The 19,970-nt window shown below is 27.9% G+C and overlaps 3 non-coding genes across 3 annotated transcripts; 2 read left to right on the top strand and 1 right to left on the bottom strand.

Annotated features, from left to right (window-relative positions):
- The first annotated feature begins 13,109 nt into the window (after positions 1-13,109).
- Positions 13,110-13,181, top strand: Trnaw-cca. Its single transcript has one exon. It is a non-coding gene; the product is annotated as a tRNA-Trp (tRNA).
- A 1,490-nt stretch (positions 13,182-14,671) lies between these two features.
- Trnaw-cca lies at positions 14,672-14,743 on the top strand. Its single transcript has one exon. It is a non-coding gene; the product is annotated as a tRNA-Trp (tRNA).
- Positions 14,744-15,559: 816 nt separating this feature from the next.
- Positions 15,560-15,631, bottom strand: Trnaw-cca. Its single transcript has one exon. It is a non-coding gene; the product is annotated as a tRNA-Trp (tRNA).
- Between the last annotated feature and the right edge of the window lie 4,339 nt (positions 15,632-19,970).

Consider the following 19,970-nt stretch of genomic DNA (forward strand, 5'->3'; position numbering starts at 1 on the left):
GGCAATATAGCATACTATTTTTTATAGTATAATAGAACAATTTAATCAACTTAGCTTACGTTTCACATGTCGAGTAAAGATTTTTATATAAGCTGCACTGTGAGCGTGTTGCATTTATTTCCAATTTCCAAATTAGTTAAATTAGTTTTGCTAGAATAAACCACACTAGAGATAAATTACAAAAGTAGATTAAGTTGTTGTATAGAAGCATTTCTGGTAATCAAATATTTGCGGTCGATACGGATTATCTGCAGAATGCAGAGGAACGCGAATCGTGAGATAATTGGTTTTGGCAACGCAGAAACCACAAAATGTTTTTATAAATGTAATCGTATGATTAATAAAAAATTATCTTGATAATTATATTATAACATGGACATATTCCAAAGTTGTTTAAAAATACTTAGTAAAATAATATAAAGATTTGCAAAAACTTACTCCATTTCCTGCTGGTACTGGGAGGTTTGGATTTTGAACCAGTGAAGCTGTTCTGTGGAGAAATTCAGAGTTAATTATATTTTAATAATTAAAAAAAATCAAATTAAGTAATTTAGCTTTACTATTTTTGTGAATTATTTAAACTAAACGTCTTAGCATTTTAGATTAGTCACCAAGATTTGTGATTATTTCATAATTTTTAAAAATTTGTAATTTATGTCGACACATAAGATAGTAAAAAACTGCAGGATTTATTTAATTGAAAATAATTTTCATTATTAAACTACTGGAAATTAAGTCTGATATGGTAGAATGTGAAGTCAATCAGTTTAACAATAACTGGATTAATTTACATCTCTTTAATTTTTGGTATACAAGATATTTATATATTAATATTGATATGAGACTAAACAGTAGTAAACACAAAATAGCCATTAAAAGTTCAAAGGTATGATCAAAATTTTCAATATTTCAAAATTATAACATAAAAAAATAAATCAAAGATAAAACAATTTAAAAAAAAATACTGGAACTAATTGCGATTATTTAATTTAGTTATATAGGGTAAGGTTGCTAAAGTCGCACTTCCTAAGAAAATAATGCTATATTTAGCGCAATTAAACTAAAAGATAATTTTTGACATTTATTGAATCCTTATTAATTTGGCTTAAAATTAACAGTTACTGAACTTATAAATGTGTTCATTCAATCATTACTTTTATAATTTTCAAAAAGGTATTTTTGGTACGATGAAGATGCCTTAGTCGTACCTACTACTAAAAATTATCGAATGCAGTCTGTGATCAAGTTGAAAAATACTGCTTCTACTCGTAATAAACTTAAGATTATTGTATTAATTTATTATTTTTTCATATTCAATAAAATAAATCCATAAAACTTTACTACTTAATAATAATCATAAAAAGCTACTGACACGAGACAACCTAAGAAAATTTTACCATTGAGTCATGTATAAAATATTGTAAAAAACAAATAGTTAATTTTTAATTATCATATGACGTAAAGCAGAAGTACGATTTAGACTGTGGTACGACTTTAACAACCTTACCCTACATGGAAAAACTGTGTTGAGATTCCATGAAACATATAAAGATCAACTTCTCAAAAACAAATATTTAAGTTACAGGAATGTTTCAAAAATAAACTTTGAAGTAGGCTTGTATTCCAATATTTTACAATAATATATTGATAAAACAATAGATGCAATAGCATCCATAATGGAAAAATTCTGTCGTAAAATAGACCAAATACCAGAAGATTATGTTACGCTGCTGTTTTCAATTGAAATAGTTCTAAAAGCCGCCAAAATGCTATGTATGTAAAACCTAGTCTAGAAAATCCACTAACGCCAAAAAATAATCTTGCCATAAGTTACCATCTTTGTGTTGTGTCTTAATATAAGAAAAGTAAATTTTATGTGTGAAACATCTGATCGCACAGCAAATACATAGAATTTTGGCAGTTTTTAGTACCATTTTATATGAAAAGAAGCAACGTAATGTAGCGTTGCCATAACATTGGTCTATTTTAGGGCAGAATTGGCTCATGAATTTTCTGTAACTCAAGTAGTAAAATCGAGTAGTTGAGTTTGAATATCCATTATCAAACTTACGGGACTTCTTTATAGCAAATTCCGCTCGGAATCGGTCCGAAATAATCCGTTGCATTAGTCTGCACTCGATGCAATAACGGGGGCGGTAGTCTAGTTCTATTGACGTAGCCCTGCACGAATGCATCGGTCGCGTTCTGCAATGCGAAGTGGCTCTCCGATTGTAGACGGTCTTGTATGTTGCCATAACGACCACCTTTGACGCCCTTTATGCCCTCATTTTGTGCCAGACACACACCACACACCAGGAGCAGCACGAAAAACCACATCGGCATGGTGAACAGTTGTCTGGATGGAAATCGGAAATTTGTTAATAGTATTATACTCCGATAATATTTTTCATTTATATTACGACTTACAATTATTTATTTATGGAATATTTTTTTCGAGTAAAATTAAACGATATGATTCTTAATAATAGAGTAAGATATAAGACCAAACGATACTCCAAGAACTCAACTGTAAATATCCTGAAAAAAATAGAAAAAAAATTCTCACGTTGTTTGAAAATTATAAGCTTTTAATTGCAAACCAGAACTTTGGTAAAATTGTAACCATTGTTCGGTTATTGTGGTTATTTTTGTAATCATAAAAAACATTGCGAAGACCAAAAATAACTACATAATTTGCCCGAATTTTCAAGAATAAAGTGTCTTTGTTGAAATTAAAATGCGTTGGCAAGATTTACCGAAAGTTGGCACATTTGATCAGGATTGTTTTACAATAAAAATTTCGAGCAAGTAATAAAAACCTAAGAATGACATGATTTTTGATAATGCATTTTATTCAGTCAGTTCAAAGCTTATCGTACGCGAAAGCTGCAATGTGTTACTTTTAGATTTTTATTTTATCACTCGATTTTTTTTAATAGGAAACAACTCAAATTACATGCGCATGGTATATTTTTTTAAAGAAGGGCTTGGCAAAGATGATCGATTTTAAAAAATTTAAATTCATAGCTCAACAAAAAAGGTTATTTTGAAAAATTTGTGGTAATTGTGCCATTACTTTTGACTACGAATACGGATTCAAAGTTTAAATGAACAAAAATAGTGAAAATTGCCCATAATATAACCAAAAAATGGTAACGATGACATTAAACCTCTAGATTACACTTTTTTTTAATTACTAATATACTAAATTACATAATATTACACTTAAAGCTCATATTTCCAAACAACGCTGTGTAATTTTTTCTATATTTTTTTTTCAGGACAGCTACGTTCAATGCCCCGTTCAATGTATATGTATATATGAATATGTAAACCATAGAATAAAACCTTAAAATTTACTATTTCATTTTAAAACTGATTAAATAATGTTTACTAAGAGCGTTAATTATTTGTTATTTCAATTGAAACTAATTTTAACGTTAATTCAAGGACGAGAAGGAAAATTTCATGAGTCAAATATTGCAATTGTAATTCAGTAGAACATCATTAAAAGTTATTGTTTGATACTTGAAAAAGTTTATCCATCTATAATTCTATAGTTTTGCGTGCAAGTAAAACTTTAAGCATTATAATATATTGGCTTGCGTTGGTTTATTTGTGAATGTTTAGATTTTCTATAAACTTTCAGCAATTAGTGCAAGCAATTCAAAAATAGTTACTAGTAGTAACTTACTACCTACATGGAAGAGAATATAAATCACTTTTGAAATATTGGGGCCAAACGCTTAAATGCACAGCAAATAAAAGCTCTTTGACAGTTTTTACAACCAATACGATACGATGTACAATTATAATATAATATAATTCTAAGCAGTATATAATTGCAGTGTACTACTTATCCACAATGACTAGATTTTTTCACAATGAATGATTTTTTGTGTTTGGTCTTGAGCTTTTGTTCTGTAAGTAATCTATCACGAACGTTGTTTTCTTTATGAAAATTATGTTTATACCATTATTTACAATAGAAAATATCATCAATTTTATTAAAATGATAAACAAGTTCAAAGAAAAAAAATTAAATCTAATCATTTTCGATAACAAAATAAAGCTTTTGTTATAAAAATCTATTTGTTCAATAATAATGCATTTTCATCCAAATTACAATACAGGACGCAATATATTTGAAACAGTTGTATAAAACAGAATAGATACTATATAAAATATTTGCTTAATAAAAACATACCGTATGAGCTATTGAATCAAAAGATCATCCGAACACTGCCAAATCTACTACACAACTATTTTTGAGTTGAAAATTGAATCGTTACATTAAAAATAATCTATCAATTTAATTATAACTAATTATTGATATGCTGCGAATGATTCGATAAAACATTTGGTACACTGTAAAATATTTTCTTGTGTATACGAGTTTAGTGAAATTCCGATACACTGTATGGTTGTTTGTGTTAGAAAACGATTACAAACTATAAAAATTTATAAAATTTATTATTCAGTTGGAAAATTACTATAACATCTATATCGAGATTTCTATTTTGCCTATATTTAATCTTTTTTCGACATAAAAAATGACAAACCTTAACAGTACCTAAAAAAAAAATGATTTTAAATTGTACTCAAATATGCAAATTGATTATTACATTATATTTTTATTTACATATAAAAATGCACAAGGAGTAACATGAAAATCCTACATTAATTAAATTTTAAAATGTTATTTTAAATATTTTCATAGTCGCTTCATCTGGCATTGTACACCTAAATATCTATTAAATCCTCATGTCATAACTTATTTTTATTAGATTTCAGAAACATTTGTTAATAATGTCTATATTAGATTTATTAATAATTTTGATTTTAGATATTCAGACTCAGGTCTAAATTTTACATAATTTTAAATAGTTTAAATATTTAAGAAGTATATTAAAGGTTTTTTTAATTTAATTTATTTCCAGATTTATAGCTTTTTGACTATGATAATCCTCTTCTGTTTCCTTTATTTTGCAAAACTTTAAATGCATTTTTTTCGATACTGTCATTTTCGGTACGATTTCTCACCTCTATTGGACTGATTTACTTGAATTTTTAACAGGTTCTTATTTATAGACTTCTTTTATGTATGAGCTATGTTTGTTCCCAAATTACTAGTTAAATACAATGGATATTTTAAAAAAATGTTGATTTTTTTAAAACTAAATCAATTTCAAGCAGTCGCTATTATGTAAAAAAATATTTCTAAATTGCCTGTAGGTTATACGATGGCGATATTATTATAGCTTAATAATAAATGAATATTTTTTCAGATCATTTGAAGGGCTAAAATTAATCATGGGTATGATCGGGTGCCTATGTTTTAAGACCACCCACTTTGTTAGTTTCCCAAACTAAAAACTTATGACTATACTTAATTCTTATCTTTTTCATTCTCAGAATAATTATTAATAATTTGTAAATAAAAATATAGTAAAAATTTTGTTTGCTTTTTTTTAATACCTTCTAAAAATCGCATATAGTTCATGCCTCTAAACCAGAATACCCCCATAATTGACTGATAAAATTCTAGTAACAAATAATAAATAATAAAATATAAATTAATTGAAATAAATTTCGCCTTGATGATTTCAAATCAATAATTTCTATTTATAATAATTACACAGCTTTATGTAAATATGTAACTGGTTATAAAATATATTTAAAAGGAAAGTTATTTTCTATACAACTAAAAAAATATTACAAACTCCGCATTATTGCTTTGTGAATAAAGTAAATTTTCGTTTTATTTAGTCAAAATATTTTTAGCAGTGTAAGTACGCCCACGATTATTCAGATAATTTGTAGTATCATGCAAACGCCTACAATTATTGGAAATATGAAACCAATGCAAATATTATCTAATAAATATACATAACATGAAACCCTAATATTTGATCCAAATTTCTACATTATGTATTTGAACTTCTAACTAGGATTTCACAGTATAACACTTTTTATACAGTAAAATATTGGTTTATTATAATATATTTTTATTAATTAATGATACAAGTAATTGTTACAAATTATTCCTTAATTATTGCTTTAATTTATAATTTATATGCTAATAATTATGATTTTCTAAAGAAATGGAATAATTTTTATATATTGGAATTAAAACTGAGAAAAGCACGAATCAATTAAAACATGTGATACAAATTCAGTTTCAAACATTTTAATAATTAAAGCATAAAAAGTTAATAGCAGTTTATCTTACTTTACTTTACTCTATTATTACAAATACAAATTTCTACAAAATTAGAAAGTTAAAATGCTAATTTATAAGACTTAAACTGAATAATAAATCTAATAATAATCATTGCATATTAGTGGGCGATCTATAAAATAAAATTTGATATCAATTTTAATGCGTTAGAAATTTTTAATACTTGTAACTTACTTTGAACTAACTTACTAACTTTTGAGCTGCTTTTAACTTTTTATTATTAATTAGAGAAATCATGAAAATTCTTATAATACACGTATGTTATATTATGCTCGAAGCAGGATCGAACCCGGGACGTCTGATTCAGCCTTCTTCAACCTATCTACGAGCGAGCCCATATTAATAATATTACTATAAAAATGCAATATTATTGTGATTTAATTAATTGAATGATGACCATATTAAGTGTCGAAACGTATAGATAAATAATCCAAAACTAATTACCATATATAATTTCTAACCTGTGGGGCACCTTTCTGGAGGGTTACAAAGGATGCGTATAGCTGTTTCCAAAATACTATTTCCGAAAATAAACCAAAAAAATTGGAATAATATAAAAAAGAATGAATATTTTTTTATGTATATTTTAACTTAGTGTTGTATATTAATTTCTAGCCTGGAATAAAAATATTAAGGGAGCGCAACAACTTTGTTTAAGTACGAAGAGGGGCGGTATGAAAAGGTTGGAAACCATTGGTATATTAGTATGCAACTGTACATGTATATCATATATATACCCAATTATGTAAATCTAGTGATTTGAATAATTGTGTTTATTTGAAAGGAATATATTTTGTTGCGTTCTATCAGGCATAATTACTTATTGGTTTTCAAGTTGTTCACGATGTTAGTTTGAAACTATATGTTTGATAAGTTCCCCGAGTTTTTCGGGAAGTAATTTGGATTTTTAGCCTATAGAATTGTTAAAATTAACCATACCAATTATTTGCCTTGAAATTTTCTGATAACTGATGAATATTTTTTTATTAGAATTTAAGTAAGAACATAATATTTATGCTTTATCCGTATAATAAGTATGAAGAAGTATTTTGCGCAGTATATTCATTAATAAATATCCAATTTATAAACTATTTACTACAAAAGATAACAATAACACAGGTCCATAAAAATTGTTGTGCGTGCTGGGTGTGCGACATATGTTGTCGAATGTGTTGTTTACCGCTGAACATGACTCTACAGTCCAAAATGGGGTACAAACTGCATAAAGAACAGAAAAAGCCAAAAAAACGACAAAACCTTCGATCTAGTAATTTTACTGCATGATAATCAAGATCTTAAATTTTCTGTCGATTCCTTGCCTGTTCTTCTTAAAGGACCTCTACAACGAATTTTCGCAATTTTACTTCTTTTGAGAACTTTTTTGTACTATCCAGCAGTGATCGGCAAACATATTTGCAGTTAACTGAAAATACATTTGCATATTATTACTAGATTCTACGAAAAGTACCCACCAAAGATGCAAAATATTGCGGAAGTCCGTTGTTCAAGCCATTTAAGGAGAAAAGGATCACGAAACGATACAAATTATAAGATTTTATTTATCACACAGAAAAATTATTAGGTCGGCGATTTTGCAATTTTTTTGGTTTTTTCCTCTCCTGCAGTTTGACCCCCAATTTAGACTGTAGAATCTTGTTCAGCAGTAGACAACACATTGGAAAACATATGTCCCACACCCAGCACAGACTTTTTTATTGACATGTGTGATTCATCAAAATAACAAATATTTATATTAACCCTTATCACTGATTAAAAACCAATTACTAGCAACTCAGTGGTGCATTCTGACAAAAAAGTACTGGCCAAAAACATGATATTATTGTGTGTATGTTATGCAATTTGTTTAATAAGAATTTCTGGACAATGAAGAGCATACATTTACAATATTATCTAAATTTATTTTCTGCAGCATGTTGAACTTTAAAGTAATTTTCAACAGACATAGCGGGTTGATTCCACTGTCTTATAATTAACTAGCGTCGTGATAGTTTTTGTATCATTCAACAGAAAAGTAGAATTATCGATTTTTGTAAGCTTCTGTCTTTTTCCATGAAAATTTTGCTTTTCCTATTGCTCATATATTTTACCGTATTAAAAAAAGATATTTTTTATTAGATTGATTTATGAAATATTTAGGGACTGATTCTCTTAAAAATCGGCCAATGGCAAACTGCATAGCAATCATATGGCATTTATACAGTATTTAGTACTACATAACATTAGCCCCATATTATTTTTAAAAAGTATTTTTATATTATAATGTTTATTGGTATATATCAATATTTGTAAATTCTTAAGTGCGGTCGCCCATAAAATTTTAAAAATTAAATGCGGCCTAATAGATCTATACAGTAATAAGAGACTGTTCTTTTTTCAAAATTTACTATTAGTCATTATAAAAGTATTTGCTATCTTCTTTCATTGTATTTTTTTTTATAAAAATAGTAAAACGACTGAGCAATTCATAAAGCAAATTTTTTTATCAAAAATGCCAGAAGCGTATAAAAATCGATTATTATACTTTTCTGTGTAATGATATAAAAACTATCACGATGCTAATTAATTATAATGACAGTGGAATCGACCCGCTATGTCTTTTGAAAATTACTTTAAACTTCAACATGATGCTGAAAATAAATTTAGATCTTATTGTAAATGTATGTTCTACATTGTCCACAAATTCTTATCAAACAAAATGCATAACATACACAATAATATCATGTTTGTAGCAGGTACTTTTTCATCAGAATGCAGCACTGAATTGCTAGTTCATTGTTTTAAAATCAGGTCGAGTGGTAAGGGTTAATAATCTACAATTCTTGATATTCACTAATAACTGAATTTCAATGAAAACTGAGTCACGTTGTATTCAATCAGTAGGGTGGAAAAAATTTGAAATTAGTACTATAGATAATTTAATTGCCAAATATTAATATAAAAATTGCATAAACTTATAATTTTTTATCATACCTTAACCTACAACTAAAATTGTCAAATTCTATAAATTAAAAATTGCACACTATAAAACATCAGGTGCATCATTTAATTGTTTAAATTCTTACCTATTCTATGATAAAAATGTTAATTATGAGCAAGTTGCTTCATCAGTATTTTTACTATCAATTAAATCAACATGTCTATGTAGGACAGTTGTAAATATATTGTTGAATGAAAAAAAAAATTAAATCAACATTTATTGTGTAGAAAAATGCTTTTCAACGCGTTCGTTAAATATTGACTTTTAAAAAATAATTAGGTTTTGTTAAAACTGAATGTATTCAAAAATGGAAATAACCAACAGATAATATAAATTTTGATTTAGAATAGAATATGCATAATAAAATTAGTAACAATAATTTTGTTACTACTTTCATATACATTATCCAACACTATATAGTACTAATTGCTATTTCTGCATCTGATAATGGTTTGATTTCTGTATACAAAGGTTCTAATGAATTATCAATATTTTCATATATTACAGAAGTCAAATCACAAAAACTTATCTGCGAATTTTTCTGGTTAAAAATCATATTCGGAATTTCCAGAGGAGGTTTTGGTAGTTGTTCATTTAAATTTATTTTTCGATTTTCTTCACTTTTTCCTGATTTTTTGGGAGGACAGGAACATGAATGCTCTCGATTGAGTACGTTCTTGAGATCACCTGTAAGAAAATCAAAGACATGATACAGTTGTAATATGTTTATCATAAAATTGAAATTATGAATTAAGGTGATATTAAAAGTTAGTTTGCTTATGGGATCAAGACACATACATTTATTGGTAGTATGTTTCTTTAGGTGTTGATGGTTACCAAACTGGACCATCCAGTAATACTTGCAATACTTAGGAGCCTAACCTAAATAATACACAAATGTAAAAAAAAAACAATGTTATCGTAACTGCATCTTTCTGATGTATCATTAATAACACATTCATGAAGTTAGGCTTTTGGTGTAAAACGACTGATCGCACAGCAAATACATAACATTTTGACAGTTTTTACTATTAAATTATATAATTAGAGGACAGTAACATAGAGTTGCTGTAACATTTCTATTTTGTCGGAGAATTGGCCTCTTATAGTTATCGTATATTAATATACATCTCTATTGTCAGTAAAGTTGTTGCATTGATTATATAGAAAAAAAAAATTTTAATAGTAGTTTACCTTTATCGTCAACAAAATAATCCTGGCACAAGCAGAACATGCAAAAACTCTATTACTGCGAATTGTTTCACTGATTGTAGTAAATATTGGATTTTCAAATGTAACAGTACCTGAAATGAAATATTTGATTTAAAAAAAATAATTTTCTACTTTATACTTTATGTTATAACATAAATAATAAGTTATATTATATTTTGATAATAATTGTACTTTTAACCTTATTTAACCCTATTTTTTAAATTGGGAAGGTGTTCTTATTTTTTTAATTCACAAAAAATGAAAGAATTTTTATGTATTATTTATTGCGTTTATTTTCTAATTTCATATTTTTTTATTTCAATAATATTATTTTATAATATAAATATAAAGTTTATTTCATAATTATTAATATAAAGTAAATTGCAATATTTAGGCTGTACTTGACCTATATTATCTTTTCCTTAAAAGAAATCGAGAATCGAATACAATATCGAACATCCCTTATGATAGAAAAATCGAAAATGAAATTCTTTTTGTATATTCACGTTTATAGAAAAATTTACTTACTTCAGGAAATGCATGTGCCTAATATACGCAACATTTCCTAAAGAACGGCTGAACCGATTCGTATGGTTCAAATACATTCGATTCATGCATTTAATGCGTAGAGCCATTGATTTGTGATGTAGAAGTTTCTATACAATTAAACATGATCGTATTATGTATTCAATTTATTTTAATTATAATATTTAAAGTATTGTGTACAAAGGTACATTTTTTTCGATCCACTATGTAAATACACCAAATTTTTATTAGATATGTTTAGTAAATCCAAATCTTCTGAAGGTTATACATAGAAGCATATCAAATTTACAAAGTTTATTCCATAATCATTATATATACTAAAATATATAGTTATCCAACACAAAATTTTCAATTTCAAGAGGTTTGCAAAATTATCAATTTTAACTATAGGATATAAGTCTACAAAAAATGAGATGTAGTTAGTTTCACATGGTATTTCAATTTTTTTTCAGAATAGCACGAGAATGCATTAAAATTTGATTGTGTAATACAATATATTACTTATTAGTCAGATTAATTGCTGTCGTGGGATAATAACTGTTCGAGTTTGATATGAAATATCAATCATATATATTTATATTTATTAAAAGTGAACACAAGTCAATCTTAGTAATTTGCCTTCGTTTAAGAATGACTTATGTATACCTTTTACTTAACTGCCCTCGTTGGAATGGACTCATTTTTATAATCTAAAGGATAGATGGTATATTTTATAATCTAAAGGATAGATAGTTGAACTGTATTTAAAGACAAAATTATATTATTGAATTGACAAGATATTATTGAAATACAGCTAATTAAAAAGCTAGGTGTAATTCTGTTGCCTTAAGACAATTTTGAAAAAAAATGTTTTCTTTATTTTGAAATATTTTGGAAGTTCTAAACTTTTTTCAAAGCAATCGTACTGCTTTAACTGCATAGAGACGAAATATCGAAGCGCGTAAACGCCGCGTTGCCGTCTAACGGTTAAACATTAGTACGGAACCCATAGGAATGTAAACAAAATTTATACTTATTGTTAAAATCTCTATAAAATATCTGATAATTTTATGTGCGTATGTCTAATGATAATTTATGACCGCCAAATGGCATAATTTTTTCACTTTTTTTACAAGATCTCTGAAACCGCTAGACCTGCCTTTATTAAAATTTAATTAGCTTTTCATCTTGTCAATACAAGTAAAATGTTTTTTTAATTACTAAATCGGACATTATTATTATATATTAAAATCGGACGTTCCGTTCTCTTAAAAACTGAGTTACCATTTTTGGCACTTTTTGCCACTTTTTGCCCCATATCTTCGGAACGGCTAGACCTGCCTCCGCCAAAAACTAATCAGCACGTCTCCTTATCAATACGAATCGAATGTTTTTTGAATTATTCAAATAGGTTGATCGGTGTTCCCGAAATCGTCGACGAAAATTTGTATCCGCACACACACACACACACACACACACATACATCCATTTTTTCTAAGGTATGCCAAAATGTTCAGAAACCTTTGAAACGTAAAGATATATAAAAATTTTCTTTTTCGATTTTTTTGCGATTACTATAACTTACCCTACGGGATGTTAAATAATTCTAGGAAAGAAGGGCTTGGCTGATCCATGCTTAAAAACTAATCAGCACAATTTTTTGAGTCATATTTCTGGCAGATAATTTTAAATAATAGACTTGGTAAATCTTCTTGCAAAACTAACCAAAGTCCGTTGTTATCGATTTCTTTGAATAGTATTAAAAGTTTTGAAATCGTTGTAGTCATTTTTGAGAAAATGTCGACGAATTGTCAAATTATGGCTCCAAATATAAATTTTGTTCAAATTTAGTGACAAATGACGCGGAATGATTTACAACGTCGAGAAAACATATAATTATCAAATCGAATTTTCCGTTAAAACTTGATCTTCTCCTTAGGAAAGTTCATAATATTTACGGTTATCTGTAACTGCGCATTTTTAAATCTAATGATTCTAGATATTTTCGTTTGAGAAATAAAAAAAGATCATTTCACCTAAAATATGATTTTGATACTATAAATGTTTAATTGTTTTGAAAAAAAATTAATATATAAAACCGAACCTAGGATTGTCCTACGCATTTAATCACAGGACTCCGTGGCGCAACGGTAGCGCGTCTGACTCCAGATCAGAAGGTTGCGTGTTCAAATCACGTCGGGGTCAAAAATATATTTTTTTTATTTCTAAAAAATATATGGTATTCTACATAACTTTATAATAAGAAGCTAAAGAGTAAATTAACTAATTCCTGGGGTTAAATGTAAAAAATGTTTAATAAATATAGATACAATTTATGAAAACTGGTTGCCTGCGGTATTGTGCCCCTTGAAGCAAATTGTTTGGGTCGTCTTTCCCATTTATATTACCGTTAACTATATGAAAATTATGTACGGTCGAAATGTAAATTTTACAAAAAGAAAAACAAAAAAGATTTTGCACATTTTTCAATAAAGTTGAAGGCTTCCACATAACCTAGTAATGAATACAAGTGTAAATCTTTATTCTTCTTATATTAATGTCATGACTGTTCCGAAAACAATAAATTGTTGGCACGATATCTTAGAAAACTATTTAATTTTAGCGGTTTTTCGCCTTTTTGCATTCATACCTTCAGATCGGCTTGAATGCTTATCGGTTAGAATGAATAAATGAGTACAGGTAAAATCATTTCTAAGCCATCGAAATCGATTTATGAATACTTCCAAAAACATAAGACATTTGCGTACTTTTCGTGAAGGTAGGTCTACTTGTCTCAAATATAGATAGAAAATAATATATAATATAATAAATAAAATAACTAAATTTAATCATAAATTAGCTGAAAAAAATCAATGTGCATTTCTGCATTTGCTTTCAATTCCAAACATATAGTTTATTTAGTAAATTTTGGATTACGTTTACACTAAATGAAATTGTTTAAATTTGCACCGATCACATTTTTTAAACAATTTCAAAACAAAAAAAAATATTCAAGAGAAACAATCAAGTAACAGGAATTTTTCGAGCCAATCAATTTTTACGGGCCAATTATTGTCGCATGCGTTGGTAGTTTCAAAATGGAGTAAATCATCAGAAATTAAAAAACCAAAGAGATTTTAATAAAAAAGTGTTAAATCTGGTAATTCATGGAAGCAATGAGCAAAATAATAATTTTTGACAAAACGACAGTTTATTAAAAAAAATCGTGTTTTGCCAAAATTTTGACCTTAAATTGTTCATAAAAACTAAAATATTTATCGGATAGAAAAATCTAATATTGCCTTTATATGATTCAATAGTGATTCCACTCCTTCATTAAATTTGCCGGTGGTTATGTGTGCAGCGTTTTTCAAAGTTTTCGAACCGGTCCAAAAAAAAATCACATTTCATATGTAACTAATTTTTCGTGTTTTTTTTTTTTTAATTTTTTCGCCTGATCACTACTTTCCTTCGGTCTCAGCCTTGTTTTTCTTTATAAATTTGCGTGTAACTCCTAAAATATTCACCAGAATGATATGAATTTTTTTTGTGTGTATTCTTCAACATATGTACATTGAGAAAATTAAATAAAAAAAATGAAATTTTTAGACTAATAAGTGACTGAAAATAAGCCCCTTAAATAAGATATACAATCGACAAAAACACGGGGGAAAATATTGTTTAGTTTTTCATATGACTCCGTGGCGCAACGGTAGCGCGTCTGACTCCAGATCAGAAGGTTGCGTGTTCAAATCACGTCGGGGTCAATACTTTTTTTTCCAAAAATTAGTAATTTTTAATTTACTAACAAATGTATTTTATCATTTTATCATTTTTATAAAATTAATGATAGTTAAAAGTAATTTACTATGATAAAATATTACAAGAATTCAAAAATGATGCCTTTAATCGACTATGTATTTCTAAAATATGGCTGGGTTGATTTTAAAACCTATTATAGACTCGCGTTGATTGTTATTACATGGCGATCCGCCAAGCTTTAAATTAGCAGGGAAGTACAAAACCGGCTTAGGTTTACACAAAAAATCCTGAACCGATTTTGAAAATTTGAAAATATTCCGAATGATATAAGTAGGGAATTATGGTGATCAGTTTTTGCTAGAAGTTGGCTGGACCGTTTCTTCGTAATTAATTATTAATTAAATGCTTATGATTGTTTTAATAAAACTTTGCACGATGATGGAGATCATGATCTTAACAAACATCCTTAAATATCGTAGTCCTACGAGAAGTAATTAAATTATAAAAATTCGCACATTCTCATAAACACACAAGTTTTAGTGTCTAACGATTCAGAATGACTTGAAACGTCGAGAAAATATAAACTAAGCTGAATGCACTTTCTGAAACTTCCGAAATTTACTGAAAACAAACTTCTCTTTCGGGAAGTTAATAATTAAATCTTCGAAATATTGTTGTTTCAATATGCTAATTAGGTTAGCAATTTAACATTAGATCGAATACAATTTTTTTCTGAAATAAAATTTGAAAATTGTTGATTAATCTAAAAATGTATAATATGTAAAATATATAACTGTTGTATTATTTTCAGGAAAAAACATTGACCCCGACGTGATTTGAACACGCAACCTTCTGATCTGGAGTCAGACGCGCTACCGTTGCGCCACGGAGTCTACAAAAAAGGTACGTTATTATATTTTTAGCTTCTTTTAGAATTTTATTTATTTTACCAAATTTTATCATTAAATTTTTAGAACAATCTTTGTTTATAATATATAACTATTACAATGTTGTTGTAAGCATTATACCATAATGTTCTCACTTTTCGAGTATTATTTTTAAGTAATGCATCGATTTTCAACTGAATTAATTAATCAAACTAGTTTGTATGGTATCGTACCTCAAGGCAAATTGCTGGAACTTCTCGTACCGTAATGAAATATTTGAAGAATATTAAATATTTTCAGATATATTATTATAAATATTGAAACTTCAATATGTTTACATAAAACTAAATATACAAAATTTAATCAATCAAATTTAAAATGAAGTGCATTGTCTAATATTTAAAAGAATTATATAAATTTAATTGCAAAATTAAATTTATTTATTTGAAGTATATTAGTGAGCTTTAGAATTTCAGCTAAAAAAAAAGTTAAAATATGTTATTCAAAATAAGTTTTTTGTATAGTTTTTTGAATTATTCAAATCGGATGCTTGCTTAATACTTTGCTTACAAGCTGCCATATTTTGCACATTTAGATCGGTATCTCTGAAACGGCTGGACCTGCCTTTGCCAAAAACTAATCAGCACATCTTCCTATCAATAGGAATCGAACCATTGAAGCGGTTGATCCGTGCGCCCGAAAACATGGACGAAAAATTGTATTTTGTAATTGTTTGGACGATTACAATAACTTACCCTACGGGAAGTTAAATATATCTATTGCTTACTATTAATATAAGTAAAAATGTCAAAATATATTTTTTACGCTTAATATTCTTGATAAAACCGTATGATATAATATAATAGAATAAAGAGGCCCAATAGACATTTCAAAGCAAGATTAATTTCGATTCCTCCAATAATGTAGTGTCAATTGGATCGTAGTTTGATGATTTTTGACACTTAAGATCATTATAGTGATAATATTGTAACAAAGTTTTGCCATTTTTTTATTTTTGTAGAAAATGTAAATATGTCGTTAGGAAATATATTTTTTATAATGGACGATTTGTCAGTACCAGATCTTACAAATCCTCAATCTCATATACACACCTGTCACTCTATAAATACGAATTACACATGGACCAGAAGTTTAATATGTCAATTTTTACTATTTTTCTACCCAAATTATGATTTAAAATTAAATTACATTCTGAAATAACCTTTATAATAGGTTTTATATTCACATTAGTTACTGTAATATGAGAAATCCTGTGTTTGCATAACTTATTTATATCGATAATGCTTTCCAAAGTCTATTTTTCCAGTGCCTAAGACATTGACAAAACTTTTATTTATAGGCCATCTAATAATCGAAGATCCTTATGTATTTTTAAAACACTATATTTAGAACGGAATATTGATCCAATATATATTTTCAACACTCTATGTTCGACGCGCGTGTCTCTTCGTGGACATAAATTAGATTAATATAATTAATTTTTATAATAATTGATGATTATATTTATTATGATGTTGATAGTGATAGTCACTGTTACGAAACTGCCTACTAATTAATGTAATATTCAATTGATAAATTGGTTGATAAGAATAATAGATATTATTATCAATTAATAAAATGGTATATTAGTTCGTTAGGTCGTTCGCGTGTTTTAAAATTCAGATATAATGGCTCTCGCAAATATTACTTTTAATATTACATTGAATCAATATAAAGGTTATAATTTTATTAGTTTTAATGCATCAACAACTCATATATGTTAGTTACATGAATGTTAAAAATAATGTGTTCAAATCCTCAATTATAAATAAAAATGGTCTAATTGGAAGTATTGTAAGAAATTTGTTTTTTTGTGTTTAGTTCATCGAAAAATTTTATATATATTTTAAAATACTTCTTTTTTTTAAATATATGTATGTATATATATATATATATATATATATATATATATATATATATATATTAGCAAACCCGACGAACTCCGTTTTGCCACCAGATGATTTCGTGAGAAAGATGAAGAAATTTTTTGTTTGTTTTATATTTGAAAAGGAAAAATTTGATTTTATTATACAACAGTAATGAATTTATTTCGATTACAAAAATGAAGTGTTTTTAGTTGAACTTCTCTAAGTAAATGAAAGTGAATCCGCAAATTATCCGTTTCATTGTAGTGCTCTTTGGTAAACCACATTTTTTGTTTTTTGGTCTGACGTTAACACAAAGCGGTTGGTTTTCCAACTCGTGAACAGGCAACGTATAACTGCTCGTGTGAAAAACGATTTTCTAAATAATCTATTAGAAATTTATCCCGCAAACACTAAGCGATTGGCCTTGCGACTTGTTATTGCGAACGCAAGGCGAACTGGATATTGCAATCGTTTGAAGTCAAACGGAAGACCAGTCAGAATCATTGGTATGTCACCAAATCGCCAGCAATTTTTGATTGAATGGTGAAATTCAGTGCGTGTACATCATTATTCTTTGCGGCAAGAATTGCTCGTTGACTTAACCAAGCATAATTCTGATAATTCTCACTAATGCCATTACTCGAATTTTTAATTATGGTGCGTGAAGTTCCAGCAGCTTGCATTAAGGCACGATGCCATGCACAACTAATTTTCTTAGCTATAAACCTTGCGGAGCCCGAGACCTTTCCAACGAATGCAAAATTGTCGAAATCGGTTTGTGCGTTCTGGAGTTATATCGTCAGGAAGGAAAACCCGACTTATTTATATATATATATGTAGATAATCTATTTGAAATTATTTAAAACAATTGTTGATTATTTTTAAATTATTTTTATTTACAACAATTGTTGATTATTTTTTATCGAATTTTTAATTACGGTGCATGAAGTTCCAGCAATTTGCAATAGGGCACGATGCCATGCACCACTATTTTTTTTAGCTATAAAAATTGTGGAGCCCGCGAGACCTTTCCAACCAATGCAAAATTGTCGAAATCGGTTCGTGCGTTCTTTCGTCAGGAAGGAAAACCCGACTTACTCTTATATATATAAAAGATATATGTGTGTTTAATTTGAGTTAAAAAGTCGGGCGTTACATCACTAAAATCAGTCACCTTATTAAAAAATTTGTCATCTTATTCTTTTTAGTCCGTAGATGGAAAGGCCAGGAGGCAAACAGATCAAATGTCGTATATTTGATTTTAAAGGGATTTCACGAAATAATAGCTACATTATTCAATCAATACAATATATAAATATTTCTTGTACATTTTTTACAGAGCTAACACAATATATAAACTTGATCTGGTATTTTGTCAGAAATATTCATTAGAAGGCTTAGAATAACTAGTTATTTAATTTAAATCTTGTAAAATTGCCTTCGTAACTTAAGGGGGTATTCTAGTGTAGAGCGAATTTTAGGTCATTTTTAAAGTGTCGTAAAAGAAAGCAATAAATGTTTTTACTATCCATTTTTTACCACTTGTTTATTATCATTATTCAAATACAAAACAAAAATTTAAGAATATAAAAGTTGAAAATTGTAAAAACTGGCAGCTGATGAAGTGGGTGGTCTCAAAAAATTGGCACCTTAGTCTTGACATGATTTCAGCCCTCCTAGCCATCCGAAATAGAAGAAATAAAATGATTATAAATCTACAATGATGTCGCAATCGCCCGAACTAGCGATGAATAAAAAAAATGTTCTTTTTTACAAATTGGCGACTGTTTGAAAAAAAGTGTTTTTTTACTGCTCTTCTGAGTTTCTCGAATTTTTTAAAAATAGTAAAAATTGGAATTTGGGGATAATCCTAGTTCGGGCTATAGATAATCTATAAACAAGACTCTCTGAACATTTCAAGTGAATCGGTTAAGTAGAACTCGAGAAACCGTGTCAACAGTACTGAAAAAGTCTGTTCTGAGAAAAACGCATTTAAAGTTTTGCGTGAAGCCAAACCAGTATGGAGACCGAGTCTGTAAAATGCCTATATCTCAAAAAAAAAAAAATTCAAATTTTCAAAAACCTTCTCGTACCCATATTCTTAGATAGTTAAACTTTGAAAATATGAAATAAAAAAAAATCGATTTTTATGAATTTCTACACTAGAATACCCCCTTAATTTACGTTTTTTTATTGTTTACTACACCATTGTCAGGGTAAAGGTTCTATTGGTCCTCTTTACCCCTACCACGTTTAAGCTGTTATAGAGGTTATAGAGAAAAACTAAAAATTAACAATACATTTAAAAAAACAATTGAATATCGACTACTTTATATAAAGGTGTCGTAAACTAAACAAGAGTGCTCGCAACCAAAACAACTAACAACGAGAGGAAATACTTTTGGTATGGATTTTCA

The sequence above is a fragment of the Ctenocephalides felis genome, unplaced genomic scaffold, assembly GCF_003426905.1.
Source record: "Ctenocephalides felis isolate EL2017-DRISC unplaced genomic scaffold, ASM342690v1 CF-g0.4_SCAFFOLD_01604, whole genome shotgun sequence".
Classification (NCBI taxonomy): domain Eukaryota; kingdom Metazoa; phylum Arthropoda; class Insecta; order Siphonaptera; family Pulicidae; genus Ctenocephalides; species Ctenocephalides felis.